The following is a 17,128-nucleotide window of genomic DNA, read 5'->3' on the forward strand; positions in this document are numbered from 1 at the left end:
CCCAGGTCCAACTGCCCATTGCATCCAGGCACCCTAGAAGATTTCCCTTCCTCGTCCCTTGATATCAGGATGGTTGTGTGACTTCCTTTGGCCAGGGAAATGCGAGAGAAGTAACCTGTGTCACTTCCAGGTGACGGTGATCAATTGCTGGTGCAACCCTTCCCAGCCCGCTGTCCCCTGGCCTAAGTGGTCATGGAAATGCGTATTGATTTTGAAGGCCCAGAAGCTCAAAGGAGCCTCTATCACTGAGCCGCAATACGGGAAAGAGCACCTGAGAGTCATCTGGATGCCTGTGATCTGGGTAGCAGCAGAAATGAACCTCTGTGCCTTGAAACCACTGAGATTTTGGTACAGTTTTTCCTGGCACATGATCTACATCGACTGATATAATAAGCATACAAAATAGAGGGAAAAATATTATCGAGAAGCATTGCAGTGACTGGTAATTTTTGTTTTTACACTTTTCTAGATTTCTCCCATTTTAACAGTCAGCATGTATTACTTTTACGACGTTTAAAAGTTCCCAGTCTTACGCATAGCTGCTTTTTTGAGTAAATAAATGTGTCCTTGGTACTGGGCTATGTCTTTCACTATGTCATCTCACTTAATGCTCTGAAAACCCTAAAAGGATTTTCCCATTTTGCAAATGAGATATTTGAGTTTTAGAAAGATTAGGTGCCAGGTATTCTACACTCATTATTTCATTTATCTCTTCAGAGGCTCAGAATATTTTCTACCAATTTTAAAATTGGGGAGGCTTGGGGAAATGGCCCACAGTTAGTCACTTAGCAATTGAAGAAAGTGAAATTAAAACAACCACCATCTCAACAGATACCCTTTATTGGATGCTTTTATGTGCCAGGTCTAGACATGGTCTTATTTAATCCTTTCAGTAACCTTACGATGTAGGTGCTAATATTATCTTTACTTTCTAGGTTAAAGAATGGAGGCTCAAATAGATTGAGCAACTGGCCTGAGGCCACACAGCTAGCAATCTGTAGAGCTGGGACTGGCACCTTGGTCTGTTTAAATTTTGGTCAGCTCATTTTGCTGAGAACGAGGCTGGTACAAAAGGTGACTTTTAGGTAATACATGTAAGAAAATTTTTATATTACATTTCTAATTTTTAAAAAATTGTATGTTCAAAATTTTAAAAGCCAAATGGTGCCGCAAGGCTGATAACGAAAAGCAGCAGTCTTGCCTCGCCTCAGAGGAAGCTACTTTAAGTCTTTTAGCCGTTCCTTCTGACATTTCCTTTCATATTTCTAAATATCATTCTCTAGATGTATTTTTTTTTTTTGGATATTATGTATTGGCTTCCTCCTGTGGAAAATTGCTGGTTCTCCACCAGTCACCATCCACAAACACACACTTTTCCTTCCAAGATAGTCCTATCACAGTTGCTAAATCAACACTCAGTTTTTACCGTATCATATCTACATATAGATTATTCACAGCTAAACAAGGGACTATATTATGGTTACAGTTGCAGTCTTGTACAGCTTTTTGTTTTCCCTGGAGTTAGTAATTACCTCAGTTTTTTAATTTAATTAGTTTTTGATGTAAGATTACTAATTCTTCCCACAAACCGTGACAGTAAAACTCTAAAATTTCTCATAATATAGTCAAACACATCTGGCAACCTATCAGTTCAGTTTTTTTTCTTGGAACCCTCCTGCTTCTACCTGGATCAGTTGCTCTCCTGGCCATTGTAGTAGAAGTTGTGAAATTTCTCTTCAACGTTACCCTGGGAATTCCCTTTCCCTCTGTCCTGTGTTGGTGCCTTGTTTCTTAGATCCCAAGTCATCTTCTTTCTTGCTTTACTCCCTTATTTTGTTGTAATATACACGCCAATAGCTTCCTTGGAGGCTGCATATGGGAGTTCAGTTTTTGGATAATTGATTGACAGTTTGGCTGGAGGTATAAATCTTAGTTGGAAATCATCTCCCCTCAGAATTCTGAAGGCAGTTCTCTATTGGCATGTGGTGTTCTGGGTTGATGTTAAGCAGTCCGATGCCATTCTGATTCTTGATCCTCATGGTGTGACTTTTTCAGTCTCCAAAAGCTTCTAGAATTGTCTGCTTATCTTTTGTTTCTAAAAAAAATTTTCATAACATTTAATACTTATTCTGAAAAAAATGCTTTTAATAAGTTAGACAAAATGGATAATTCCATAAATTAGCATTTATCTATTTTAGCCCAGCCATCTATTTTATATTTAGAATAAGCCAGGGGCCAGATACTTTCCAGACTGTCATCACTATCACCACTACTCTGGAGGATTAGCCAATGCTCCAGGAAAGAGGTATCCGATTGGAGAGGAGGAGGTAACTTATCCCTGTTTGAAGATTATTTGACCATTTACATGGAAAACCCACAAGAATAAACTGAAAGAAAAACTTATTGAAAATGACAAAATAATTGTGTAAGGTAACTGGATTCAAAATTAGTGTTCTGTTATCAATGGCCTTCAAATACACAGACAACAGCCAGAACTAAAATATAACGGAATAAGACTCCATTTGCAAAAGCAACCTAGAAATAAACTTTTTAAAATATGTGCAAAACCATTTAAATGCTGCCAAAGGATACAAATGTGAACTTACACCACATTCTTGGGTTAAAAAATCTCAACATTATAAAGATGCCAATTCTCCTAAATTAAGCTACACATCAACACAATCTCAGTGAAAATACTAACAGAATTTCTTGTGGAACTATACCAGCTGATTTTAAAGTTGATATGGAAAAATATACATGCATCCAGGAAAAGTTTGAAAACAGAAATGTAAAAAGCAGAGATAACCCCATCCATTATTTACTTGTATTTTAAATCTATTATAAAGCAAAAACAATTAAAACTATGGCACAAGTACATGAATAACCATATAATTCAGAAATTACTAGAAGTCTCCCAATATATATAGGAAGTTACCATATGATCAAGTTGGCACTTAAAACAGGATTTATCCATATTTGGTATTGGAACAATTGGCTACCCATCTGTAAAAGAAATTAATTTAGATCCTCACTTCACATGTTATACCAAAATAAATTCTACATGAATCAAAGGTTTAAATGAAACCCTTAAAGAACCAGAAGAAAGCAGGGGATATGGGAATGATCATCTATTGAGCCTTTACTTCAGCTCAGGGCCTGGTGATGGTAAGCAGGCCCAGCTCATGGACTGCTGGCTGAATAATGGACTGATTGACTCTCAGGTGCTGTCCTGTACTAGATGCTGTAGCAGCGGCTGCCAATTGCAGGCACTGGTCTAGATTTGCTACATGTCTTAGTCCATTTGTACTGCTATAAAATAATACCAGAGGCCGAGCGTGGTGGCTCATGCCTGTAATCCCAGCACTTTGGGAGGCCAAGGTGGGCAGATCATGAGGTCAGGAGATCGAGACTAGCCTGGCTAACATGATGAAACCCCGTCTCTACTAAAAATACAAAAAATTAGCCTTGCGTGGTGGCACGCGTCTGTGGTCCCAGCTACTCGGTGGGCTGAGGCAGGAGAATTGCTTGAAGCCCCTGGGAGGCGGAGGTTGCAGTGAGCCAAGATTGTGCCACTGCACTCCAACCTCGGCGATAGAGCTAAACTTTGTTTCAAGAAAAAATTAGCTGGGCATGGTGGCACGCACCTGTAGTCCCAGCTACTTGGGAGGCTGAGGCAGAAGAATCTCTTCAACCCGGGAGGTGGAGGTTGCAGTGAGCTGAGATCGTGCCACTGCACTCCAACCTGGTGACAGTGCAATACTCCGTCTCGAAAAAAAAAAAAAAAAGAATACCAGAAGCTGGGTAATTTACAAGAAAAAAGGGTTTCTTTGGCTCGCAATTCTGCTGGCTGGAAGACTGGGCATCTGCATCTAGGGAAGGCCTCAGGCTGCTTCCACTCATGGCAGAAGGTGAAGGGGAGCCATGTGTGCAGATATCACATGGGGAGAGAGGAGGCTAGAGAGATGGGGGAGGGAGGTGCTGGTCTCTTTTGAACAACCAGCTCTCACAGAAGCTAATAGAATGAGAACTCACACCGCCCGCCTGTCTGCCATCCCCCAGTCTCCTGAGAGGGAGGGCATTAATCTATTCATAAAAGATCTGCCCCCCATGTCCCAAGCACCTTTCATTGGGGATCAATTTTCAACATGAGATTTGCAGGGTGGGGCGGCAGGGGAGAGGCAAACATCCAGACTCTCACTACATGTCATTTGTCTGGTACTATAGCAGTGTTAAAATAGTTTTCATTTTGGTCTGATATTTTACAAGGGATATTTCACATCAAAATCTGGATTTCGGGCTTCCCCTGAAAATGTATACTAATCTGGCAGCACTAGACCCTCATTCCTTCATGAACCAAGCAGCTGAGCCACTGCCCTTTAAAGGCCTGAGGATGGGGCATATGGTCTTGGAGTCCTGAGGAGCCAACAGGACCCAGTGAACAGGCAGGTAATGGGGAGCAGTGGCTGGTGGGCCCAGAGCCCTGGGGTAGGGGGTGAGGGGATGAGGCTGTAGCTGTGGCAGGGAGGGGCAGTTCCTGCGCTGTTGTGGTCACCCAGGCGGGAAGTCGTGGCAGAGGGAACGGGAGGGAGAGGCCTGGCTGGAAGGAATTTGGGACTTGAATCCACAGCCCACAGGGGTTGAGGACAGATGACGTGTGTGTGTGTGTGTGCGTGTGTGTGTGTGTGTGTGTGTTTGTTGGGGTGGGCAGGGGAGCTTAGCTGTTGGAGGAGGAGGTAAGGAAGCACCCCAAGATGCTCACACAGACAGGTAAGTGCTCATGAACATGTAGACCAGATCCACTCACCCTCCTGCTTAAAACCCAAGCACCCTACCCAAGAGACCCGGCCCCTGCCCACCCCATACCCGAGAGGCCCGGCCCCTGCCCACCCCTTACCCCAGAGGCTGGGCCCCTGCCCACCTGATCCTTTGCTCTCACTCTGTGCTCCCTTGTACTCCAAACCATGCAGGCCTTGGGCCATCCTAGAACCAGTTAAGGGCTTTTTTTTGGCCTCAGACCCCTGCCTGAGATACTGTTCCCCTCACTCCTTAGCTGGCCAGTTCCCTCCTCATCTTTCAGGTTTCCTCTTAAATATGCTCTCCTAAAGGAAGTCTGGAATACACTCCTAGAGGCGGAGGGACAGCAGGAATGCTGACTCCCACGGGGTCCCCGGGCCCACGGAAAGAGGAGTAGATTTCTGAGTGCAAAGGGAAACCTTTGAAGGGCTGGGGTGGGGGTGGGACGATGAAGCAGCTGGATCTGATTTACCCCCTGAAAGGCTGCCAGTAGCACCCCATGGGAAACCACAGGGCTGGAGTAGCCACCGGGGAGAGTTGGAGCGCTTGTGCTGGTGACAGGCGCAGAGGTAGTGCAACTGGAGAGAGGACATGGGGCATTCTAGAACCCACAGGACTTGCGGAAATGCGGGAAGGAGTAGGGTGAGAGCCATACCCAACAGGGAAAAGAGTCAAGCGGCGTGGCGCGGTTTCCAGCCCCAGCAGGGGGTGGGAGGTGGTGCCAGTTTCCTAAGGTGGAAATCCAGGGAAGGCACGAAGCAGGTGTGCTTTGGAAGAACAGTTCTGGCGCAGCGCCTCTTCCTGTCGGCCCCCTTCTACAGTGCGCCTAGACACAGTGTGACAGCGCAGGGCTGCGCGGGCATCCCCAGCTCCGTGGTTCTGGCTCAGGTCGGCGGGGAAGCCTGGATCAAGGCACGGTGTCCCCGCGCCGCCCGCTGCCCTGGCTGCAGCACCGCCAAGGGCAAGGGCACGGCCATGACGGGATAGGAGGCGGATCCCACCTGTGAGCCAGTGAGCCACTCAGCCTCCTGGGAAGAGCGAAGATCAAAGCGGCACCCCACGTCGCGGGGCTGGGGAGGGAAGGGCATGAAGGCCTGTCCTCTGCGAGGCTTCGGGCGCCTGGAGGCAGGGTGGGAGGGCAGGGCGAGGGGGCTTTGTCTGCGCGGAAACGCCCTGCCCGGCGCCCGCACAAAGGCCTCTTTGTGCCCGCGGCCGGCGGAGGTGGGGGCCGCGCGTTCCCGGAGCCCCCTGCCCCGGCCCGGCCCGCGGCCCCGAGGGGGCGCCCGCCACTTCGCCGCCGCCAGCCCGTGGCCCCGGGCGCCAAAGGGCCTCTTAATTGTTCCCAGAACGTGTGGCATTTAGGTCAATTAATATGCAAAACAGGAGTAAATCATCTCATTCGCGGGCCCCACGCGGGGCGGGGAGCCGAGGCATTTGCTAGGCAGCGAGGTCGCGGCCCCCGCCGCGTGTTTATCTGGGGAAATGGAAATCAGGCGACGCACAAAGCCGCCCCGCGGGCCGGGCCGCGCCCTCGGCAGCTCTCGGCTGGGTCGCCGGCGCCGGTCCCGACCCGCTGCCCGGGCTGGCGGATCGGCTGCAAGCCTGGGGTCGCCTCTGGCCCTGTAGCCCAGAGGCTGTGCACCGTCGGACGGCGCACCACCCCTCTCTGGGCCACCGTGCCTAGCTGGTGATAGCAGGAGTTCTGTTATTACATAAATCAGGTACTGGGAGAACAGTACGATCCCCTAAATACTTCGAATTGGAGCTTGCGTGCTCCTGACCCATTACTATGCTACTGAGCCTTGACTGAAGTCCAAAGCCTACTTGCATTCCTGCATTTAATCCTCAAAATCGCACTAAGAGGCAGGTGATTATTCCTATCGTTCAGCTGAAGAAACCGAGGCAGAGAGGTGAAGACCGTCACCTGGCCCGGACCAAGCCCTTCACCATTAGGTTGTGAGCCCCAGGACTATGTTATTTCACTGGGCAGCTCCCTTCGCTGGGGAAAAATGGCCCCTGCAGGCGGAGTTCTGTGAGCCTGGCTACTACTGCACCATCCTTACTCATTCTCCCTGAATTCCAAAAATGTAACAGGACCCACTGCACACCTGCACTCTTCTAGACCACAGGGAACAAAACAGGAGATTCTGGCCTTGTGGGACACCAGCGAGAGGACCACCAGGAGAAGCCAGCAGGTTGACAGGGGTTGGCCCCTTGAAAGAGGTGACACCTGAGCAGAGATCTGAGGGAGGTGAGAGAGACTTCCAGGAAATGACCTTGAAGCTGCAGCATAAGGAGGCTGGGGAGGCGGGTGTGTGGAGCAAAGTGGGAGGGATGGAGACAAGGCAGGGGTGACCAGGGCTGGGACTGGGGGTGCTGGCTCCAGTTCCAGCTGGACACTGGAGTCTCTGGGTTCTCTTGGTCTGGGGACAGTCTGTGCATGGGGAATTGTAAAGGTTTCTGCTTGGCTCAGCCTGGTTCAAGCGGCCCCACCCTGGGCTAATTGGCAATGGCCAGGGGCAGGTCACATACTGGACACACTCCTGTCAGCTGGACACCCACCCCAATGGATACCCACTATGCAAGTGGACCCCAAACCCGGGCAGCAGGCAAAGTCAAAAGCAGTCCAGGGAGCCAGGGTCCAAAAGCCAGAGACATTTCTCAAGATTGTCACTCTGTGAGGACAGACACAGAGCCTGGAACTGAAGATCTGGATAACCCACGTGCACTGGGGCCAAGAGATAAGGGGCATCAGGTACCCAGATGTGATGGAGGAGCCGGAGGGAGGGGAAGGCGAACAGGGAGTGCTCAGAGCTAGGTGAGATATTTTAACAAACAGGAAAAGTTGATGATGCTAGTCCCATACAGTTGCTTCTGTAGGATTTCATGGGAGCAGGGGTTACCAGAGGAGAGTCTGCAAATTTTCCCTATAGGATGCCCTCTCTGTGGCGATGTACTTAGTCATCAGTCAACTACCTGGGCAACCCTGACTTTTCCCCTCTCTCCCCACCACTGCCATGCGTTCATCAAGCCTACCCATTCTTGCTCCTTAATGCCTCTCCCCAATCCCTTCCTTTCCATTCCTGCGGTTCTGTTTTGGTGAAGACGATCAGTCATCTTTGGATCAATGCAGCGGCTTCCTCCCTGATCATGCTACTTTCAATCTTGCCTTCAATTCACACTCCAAATAGGGCACCACAGGGATCTTCCAAACACACAAATCTAAGTTACCACCCTGGTTAAAACCTTCTATAATTAACAACAACAACAACAACAACAACATAAACAACAACACAACCTGATTAAAAAATGGGGCAAAGGACTTAGGCATTTAACCAAATAAGATATACAAATGGACAGCAAGCACGTGAAAAGACGCCCATCACTCATCTTTAGGGAACTGCAAATCAAAAACACAACGAGATACCATTTCACACCCATTAGGATGGCTATTGCACAAATATGGTCCATTGCATAAACATATCTCTTCTCCTGTTGAATGTCTGGGCTGTTTCCAGTTTGGAACTATTATGAATAAAGCTGCTGTATATTGGGAGACAATTCCCCATGAGTCTCTCACATTTCTGCACATCTTGTGAGTAAGGCACTGACTGACCTATCTTTTCATGGATGTTTGTATTGCAAAGAGCTTTGGAAGATCAAGCGTCTCCCTCTGGAGCAAAGGGCAAGCATGCTTGCTTCCCATTATAAAAGATCCAGGTTCCCTAAGCTCAGGGTTCCTCTCCTGAAATGCAATTCACTATAAGTGCAGGATCCATCTGGGCCCACTCACATTGTCCTGTGGGACTTGGGGCAAAAGGAACTGATGCAAATATGCTGATACACATGCTGCTTGCTGTGCTGTGAGGAATAACATCCTTTGTCTCTGACTCATGGTTCTGGCATCTTCTGCCAGCCTCTCAAGAGCCTAACTCATTACCTTTCAAGTTGAGTAAAATTTCAGACCCTTTATAGTTCTTGACACTAAGTATTCTCGTACAAGTGTTTCTGTGAGCATATATTTCCCCACTTCTTCATCTTTCCATCCTGCTGCCTGGAGTGCAGACCTGATGGCTGGAGCTCTAGTTACCATCTTGACCCATGAGGACCAGAGATGTAGTGGATAGAAGGAGCATGGGTGTCCAAGGTTTTGTAGGTCAGAATGGCCATACTGTCCCTGGAATTTTACAGGAGGGAAAATGCCCTGCTTACACCACTGTACCATGACGTTTTCCAACCCTATCTAATGCAGCCCATGTCATGGTTCATCCTCTCTGAGATGTCTTCCCACCCTCCCTTCCTTTGTTCACTAACGTATATCATACTAACCTCAACGAATGACTCTTCATGTTTCCAGTTCTTCTCACAATGACTGCTTCCTGTATCCTAGGGCCTTGTACAGTGTCTGGCACAGTAGTAGGTGCTCAGGAGGCAGGAGCTGACGAGATGAACAAATACATAAAAGAAATATGCAGGTTGGCAGAGATGATGGGAAAGCGGCACTCTCACTTAGAGGAACAGGTAGAGCATTAGGTCGTCAGAGAGGGAGCCAGAGCTATCATCCTGTGCTGTGTGACACCCCCACAGCTCTTTCCTCTCTGGGCTCAGTTCTCTGGCTCTGCAATGTGGGCTTTGGCTAGGATGATGAATGCCCATGTCCCCACTGATTCTCAAGCCCTGTGCCAACTCTGAAATTTGAGTACTGCTTTCATGGTAATACCTCCCTGCTTCTCTCTCCTGTAACTTATGTTTGACCAATGGCATCACTCGATGGCTGAGAAAGGTCCTACCCCTTGCTGGGCCCAGGACTGCTCTGCAACCCAAGCCTGGGGAGACATGGGTGCCTGGGCAGCTTAGCAGCTGGGGAGACTGACAGCTTTAGTGAGCCCAGCGGGTGGCATCAAGTTTCTGGGTGCCTGGTCACCATGTTAATCTGCTCTTGGTACCACTAATACCAATTTGTGAGCAGACAGCCAGGATCAGACAGGCCAGCTGTCAAGCAACTGTGGACAGCTCAGTGTGTGGTTTGATTTTATGGCTTAGGGCTGGAATTACAAATTAATTAGCAAATTTAAGTTTCCGGAGATGCTTCAGATAGGTAGCTCCCAGGGGCCAGGTGACACTAGTTTGACCCACTGACCCCAGCCCAGGTCCTGCCACCCACCACTACCACCACCAAGGGACTCAGAAAGAGTCGTCTTGTTTCCAGCACCACCACCACCCTGCTGGGGGACCCAGGTGGGCCCCTCTCCCTCTCTAGGCCCAGCCTCTTCATCTGTACACAAGGAGCAGGACTGGATGCTTTGTCTTCTCCACGCCAGCATTCTGGGATTCTAATTAGGCTCAAGATGTCTAGTGTGTGGTGGAGCTAGCAAAGCTCTCTGTCCATGCTTCTGCCTCCAGTGCAGATGGGACCACTTCCCCTGCTTTACCCCTGTAACCTTTACTGAGCTCCAGGGATCCCTGTTTCCAGAGAAGACAGGCAATAGAGTGGAGTGATCTAAAATTACACGTGCAGCTGTGTCGCCCCTCCAGCCAATCCCCACCCTCCAACAGGGAGGTTTCCCAGTGTCCTGATGGTGGGGTGGGGTCTCCAGATGCCCCACTGGGCTACAGGCCCTGCCTGTCCTGGCGCTGCCTCTCATCCCCTCTCGTTGCCCATGAACCCCGGCCACACCAGCTCCTCCCTAGTCCTCCTAAGGGCCATCTGTCTTCCTGCCTGCCACAGGATCCCAGCACATGCCGTTCCCTCTGCCTCCCCAGCATACACCCCTTCCTCCAGCCTGTCGTCCTGCAGGCTAATGCCCCCTCCTTGGAGAAGCCTGACCCGACACTGCTCTCTGAGTGCCCTGCACCTTTCCCAGCACCCCTCATCACAGAGGGAAGCACTCACTCTTGGAGTCACTTGTTATTTCATACTGCCCCATCCCCCCATCAGGACTGTGAGATCCATGGCACAGGAACACATCTGTTTTATTCACCAATTTTTTCAGAGCCTACTAGTGGTCTCCCAACATTGATTCTCTCCTTCTCTGTCCCAGTAAGAGATCTCTTGATTTTTAGCTTGGCCTATGTTCACCCAAAATAAAGACCACAGTTCCCAGTACCTTTGCAGCAGGGTGTGACCACGTGATCAAGTTCCAGCCAATGGAGTCCGAATGAGCAGGCTGTGCACGGCACCTGGCTGTGCTTTTCCTCTTTCACGTCCTTCTGCTGATGCAGGAGCTTGAGCAGTATAGGTGTGAGGTGTGAGGATCGTACAAACAGGAGCTCACTCCAGAAATGCAGAGCAACAGGTAGAGGGGCCTGAGCAATGCAGCAGCTGTGGCTTTGACAAGCAAGGAGTCAGCCTCTGTCTTGTTAGGGCCACTGTCATTCTAGCCCAGGTCATATACTTGCACCCTAAACCTAATTTGTATACCTCTACATCTGGTAGGCACCTGGTAAACATTTGCTGACTAAATGAGGAATTGAATGAATGAACGAGCAAAGTATTAGAAAACCAGAACTAATGATCCTAAGCTTCAAGCACGTTTTGGATTCCAAGAGCTTTTATGGGCTGACCTGGGACCTAATAAACATTATTTGCTTGAAACATGGCCCAAGTCCTCCACAGATGGGCTTGTGTGTCCACAGACAGTGGCGGGCTTCATTGGCCCAGAGATGGGGCCTGTTGATCTTCGTCTTCCTGACACAGCCGTAAGGCTCAGGGATGCTCTTCCGGTGGCTAGCTGGCCATTTTTTTGAGATGGAGTCTTGCTCTGTCATCCAGGCTGGAGTGCAGTGGCCCAATCTTGGCTCACTACAACCTCTGCCTCCCAGGTTCAAGCGATTCTCCTGCCTCAGCCTCCTGAGTAGCTGGAATTACAGGCGCATGCCACCATGCCTGGCTAATTTTTTGTATTTTTAGTAGACACAGGGTTTCACTGTGTTAGCCAAGCTGGTCTCGATCTCCTGACCTCGTGATCCACGCACCTTGGCCTCCCAAAGTGCTGGAATTACAGGTGTGAACCACCGTGCCTGGCCAAGGGTGTCTCTTTACCAGGGCTCCACCAAGCAGAAGCCCTACTAATGATGGCAAGTACATGCCAAGACCCTAAGAGTGAAAGCAAGACCAGATTTCATCCCAAGTTCTTTTTAGAAAGGTAGAAGTATCTTTTTTTTAATGGATGCAAAAGCTTTGAAAACTGGTGATATATGAACACGGTTAAATAAGAAATGTTTTGACAAGGGTGCCTGTCAGGACAGGCACCGCAAAAACGTAGGTAGAACTTGAAAATGTCCCAGAATTTATAGTTGCCAATGCCTGAGATTTCTTCCTTTGGGTAAAGTAACCACAGAGTTTTTGAAATGCAGATAACCCTTGACGGCGCATCCTGTAAGCCATTCTTAGTGATCGGTGCCTCTGTGTGTGGGCATGTGTTTATGAGATCCTTGCAACGGATTCAGAGCAGGTTTGAATGGAGGCGGGTGGGGAGAGAGGAGAAGGGGGCTAGGCGAGGAGATTAGGGAGGCCAGGCTGCTGGCCACCTACCTCGAAGGTGCCGCTTCCTAAATGTTGGCAGGAGAATAGGGGATTGATACGTACTTTACAAGAAAGAAAGGCACACGGCAGTTCTGCCCCACTGGTGACTTCAAGGTCCATCCTCTTTTGGGGGTGAAGAACAGTGGCTCTGAGATCACCCGGTCACTGCCGTCCCCAGCTGGAAGGGTTACCTGAGGCCATAGAGGCCAGCTCCCTGCCTCAAGGCACAGATCTACCCAAGCCACATTGGTCAGATGTGCAACAGTGTACATTTAGGCTGCGAGTGTTATTAATTACCCGCAGAAGCCATGAGCTCAGGGAGATTCCCTTGGCTTAGGTCTTCCACATCCTGCCAGGAATGCAATGCAGGTGGGTTGGGCTGTGGAAACTGGACGGACTAAAGTTCAGGCTTAGCAAGAAGATATATTGGTAGGTGATTATGTGCTTTGTGAAAGCTTTGCTGTACAAAAGGGAACCACCCTCCTACCCCAACCACCACCCTTGGATTCCACCCACCCACGTGCCCTGCCGGGAAGATGTGGCCCCATCTGCTGTTGAGGAATTGTGTTGGAAACCTTTGGGGATAAAGAGGAAAGAGCAACTAGCTTGGCCATCCACGACCTGGCGCTGGTCCCCACCCATACCTTGCTTTTGGGTAACTTTAGGCAAATCACTGCCCTGCTCTGAGCCCCATTCTCCAACACTTCTAAGGCTCAGCACCGTCTCCTGGGGTGCTTACAAGCTGTGTGTCCTTGTGCAAGTGACTCAACCTTTCTGAACCACAGCCTTTTCAGCCATAGAAAGAGGAAAGTCATGACACCTATCTCAGAGGCGTCTTGTGAGAATTAATTCAGATACCAATGACAGGCGCCCGGAATGAAGAGGCCAGCCTATTCAATGCAGTGAAGAGGCCCAGCCTGTTACAAACCTGGGCTCCAGACTCCAGCCCAGCACTGCCTTCTGAATCACATCGGTTGGTCCCTGGGTGGGTCTCTGTTGCAGAGGGTGGAGGGGCAGCCCAGGGACTCAATGCAACAAAACTTACTGAGCCTTCAGTCAATATTTGAAAAATCAGGAGACCTGTCTCTCTCTCTCTCACTCTCACACATACGCACACACTCTCTCACACATGCACACATAACACACATACACATCCTGCATTTCTGCCTTGTCTAGAAAAAATCAGAAGACCTGGCCACCCTTGGTGCCAATTCCTGCCAGATATCAAGCAGCTGTTGCTGAATAGCAGCTGCTCCCTTTGGACAGAAGCAGGAATGTGTCATTCCTCCACAGTCCCGCCCCTCCGGAAGGCCTCTCACCTGGGCCCCGCCCCGCTTCTCTGGGCCTCTGTCACTGATTACTCTCCTTTCTGTTCTGTGTCTATGGGGCTCATGTCTCTTGCATCTTCGCCCTGCACCCTGACTCCCAGAGCCAGCCCAGGGCATTGGGTGCAGTGGATGCTTGCTGGCTGTGGTCCTTTGTTCTTTGGTGTGCAGGGCCCTGCATGCCCACCCTACAGGGCTGGCCGGGTCTCACAATCAGGTAGGTGCTCATGGTGGAATGAACCTTTGAGCTCAATGCAACTGGACAGATGCTCATTTCAAGAAGATCAGAACTCGAGTTCTGTGCTCCCTGGGGGTGTGGAGCAGCAAACAGAACCTGACCTGGCTGGGGAGCAGGGTGGCGGCTGACCCAGGAATGCATAGCCATGTGCTGGAGGCTGGAGCCCCTGTCTTGTTCTCCTCGTAGCCATGGTGTTTGGTGGAGGCCCCGGGCTCCCCCTCTTTGTTCTGTGAAGAGCAGAGGCCACAGAGAGTTCCTGTCCCTGTCTGTGAGGCCAGTAGGACTAGTGTTCCCTGTTTAAGGGAAAGGTCTGCAGATAGGCCCCCATCCATGAGCCGTACAGGTCAACTCTCCATCCCACCTATGAGTGCACACTGAGCCTCAGCCATCCTGAGCCCTGCCCTCTGTGCTGCAGGGATGCCCAGAAACCATTCCTGCCTTTAGGGAGCTCATGGCTGGGATTAGAGTAAAACATGAAGCTGAGGAGTTAGGCCACAGCAGGGGCTGGGAACCCTTGGGAACAAGTTCTGTGGACACCCCATGGAAAGAGAGGGCTGAGGACTGTAGGCAGGGAGGTGGTCAGGGAGGGCTTCCTGGAAGAGGTAGGGAAGGGACTACAACTCTAGAAGGAATGAGCTGTCTGTGAGTACACTTTGACTGTTACCATCTCTCCCCTTCCTTAGAGCCCAAGTCCTGAAAATGTCCCCTCAAGCACATATGAGCAGGTAGTTTAGATTTCAGTCTATGCAAAAAAGCATCTGCAGGAGCTAGCTATTCTCGATGGAACAGCATCTCTGGTCACCTGTCAGCAGCTCAGAGGCCCGGCCACAGTCCTGGCTATCCCCTGTGCCTGGCCTCCACTGCCTGTCTCCGGCCCTTGCCCTCCCCATTCCCTGGCCCTCCACATGGTCCACCCTCCGCCCTTCCGGGTCAGTGTGGCCCTCCGTCGTTCCTGCTGCTCCCCAGCCACTGCTCACTGCCAGCTCTCAGCAAGTCTCTCTGCCCTCTGGATCCTTCTCTGTGTGTTTCGCTGCCCAAAGCCCCAAGAGACAGCATCTGCTTGGCTGGACAGACGCTGGGCACTGTGCCACACTCGAGCCAGGCTACTGACAGCTACCCTGGGCCAATGTCCGAGGCTGGCTTCCCCAGCTGTGGCCAGAGCAGCGGGGTTGCATGGAGGTGCTGGCCTTCCACCGGTCAGCAGCGTGGCAGAGTCCTTGGCTGTGTGGGGGGAGCAGTCTAAGAACCCTCACATCCAGTATCGGTCCAGCAATTCCCAGCCCTCGGGGCACCCTCAGGCAGTGCCACAGCCAGGCGCGAAGAACAGAGGCTGACCAGAGCTGAGAGACGCCGTCTCCGACGCTGCTTCCAGTATGCCTTGCACCAGGGCCCCCCGTGGGACCCAGGTGGCAGCTTTGCTGTTCTCGACAAATGCAAACCCCATCCTGTGACACCAGCCAAGGAAGCAGGCATCGCCAACAGCTTGGCGCTCACCAAACCGTAAGACTTTTTGGGCAAAAGATTTTGTTCTCTCTGCCCCACCAAACACTTGTCTCCTTTGATTTTGCCATTGTTCTTTCCAGGGAAATCTAATTTTAAAACAAAAAAAAACATGTTTCCTAACCAACAGGACACATGTGTGTGCCAACAAATATTTGATCTGAAAGCAAGTCTTTGCTCAGTGTAAGCTTTGTTTTTAACGGACAGGACAAAACACCGGGACCAGCTGTGCAGAGCATGTGTTCGGCCCCGGAGGCCCCTTGTTCCTTTCAGCTCGGAAATCTGGCTCGAGGTGTCCAGCTGGGACCCCATCGTAAGGGTCACATAGTTTCCAATCTGGAGGGTGAGGCGGGGCCCGGTGGCAGTAAGATCTTCCCTTTCAAAAAAGAACCAAAATATCCCGGTCTGCAACATTATGAACCCCGGATGTGTCTCCACACACAAAGCCGCTTGCAAAATAAAGCCACATTTGAGCCCAGGCCAGGGACGATGTTGAAAACAATGCAGCTAATAAGTCACTGGTCGCTGGATGAAATCAAACTGTTTTTGTTTTGTGGCGGTTTCTCAGCTTCTGGGACAGCTCTTCCGCCCCGGGGGGAGAGCCTTGTGTCAGCCTCTCTCTTCCTCCGCCACAGAGATGCTGCCGCGTCCCCACAGGCCCGGGGCTCCTAGGGCAGACCTCAGTAACTCACACATATACTCAGTCACATCTTTCACAGCATGGGCTAAATCACACCCTAGACCCAACCCAAATAAGAAGAAAAAATACCAGTTCCATCCAGTGGCAAGAAATCTCAAAGGTCAGTGGTGACTGTCGGGTATCTGGATGTCCCTGGGATCAGCGCTGTGTTGGCAGCGGGCTTCATACTGTGGATGCACCAAGCAGGGATGTGTGGGGGCTCCTGTGTTAGGGGCAAATCCCCGTGTGAAGTGAATGCCCGCCACTCGGAGGCTGAGCCTCACACACGATGAAACCTCTCTGGGCTACAGTTTCTCTTTCGTGCCGTGAATGTGTATTTCACCACCTCATGAGGTCGGAGGTGGGGAGGAAAGGGAAGAAATCTGTGAGGCCCAGGCAGAGGCTGCAGAGAGCCCTGCCCATACATATTCTCCTGGGGCTGCCTTAGAGACACAAGCCTAGTGTTTTGCTGAGCACGGGGCCGCCCAGTCTCCCTAGTGGCTGGGTGTGGCCACGTGAGTGACCTGCTGGCTGCGAGCATAAGTGCTACATGGAGCCTCTGGAAATGTCCTTAAAGGACAGGTAGCAGGCACCTGCGCCCACTGCTTGGAATGTAGAAAGCATGGCTGGTGCCAGGGCCCATTCTGGACCACGAGGCCTGGGCTGCGTCTGGAGCAGGGTGCAGCCGGGGTCCCACTGCGTCTGTCTTGGCCTGCCTGCCTCTGGACTGCTTCTCCACAAGTCAGAAACTTATTTCTCCTTTCCTAGGGATCTCCACCCTTTCTGCTAGCCCCCGTCTCATGGGCACAGGCCTGGCATTGAGTACACGGGAATGAGCTGAATGTTTGTTCTCCAGGGATGGACGTGTCCTGCGAGACCCTGGGGTGACTGAGTGGGGTCTCGGTGGTGTGGAGAAGGTGGCCCACTCCCCTCCGGACAGGCAGATAGGGGCTGCAGGAGGAAAGCGGGCCAGTAGGGAGTGGTGGGGACTGGAGAGCCAGGGCCCACGGCCACTGCCCAGGGCTACCAACTCTCACCCTGAGGAGAGTCAGACTGGCCTTGCCTGA

At 50.8% G+C, this 17,128-nt stretch overlaps 1 long non-coding RNA gene across 1 annotated transcript; it reads right to left on the reverse strand.

The window, feature by feature from the left end:
- Window positions 1–1,260: 1,260 nt before the first annotated feature.
- On the reverse strand, window positions 1,261–11,525 carry LOC117095136. The gene is made up of 3 exons (XR_004441831.1): window positions 10,902–11,525; window positions 9,124–9,232; window positions 1,261–2,095 (listed from the first exon to the last, which is right to left on the reverse strand). It is a non-coding gene; the product is annotated as an uncharacterized LOC117095136 (long non-coding RNA).
- Window positions 11,526–17,128: the final 5,603 nt, after the last annotated feature.

This window comes from Trachypithecus francoisi, unplaced genomic scaffold, assembly GCF_009764315.1.
Source record: "Trachypithecus francoisi isolate TF-2019V2 unplaced genomic scaffold, Tfra_2.0 Lachesis_group13, whole genome shotgun sequence".
In the NCBI taxonomy this organism is placed as follows: domain Eukaryota; kingdom Metazoa; phylum Chordata; class Mammalia; order Primates; family Cercopithecidae; genus Trachypithecus; species Trachypithecus francoisi.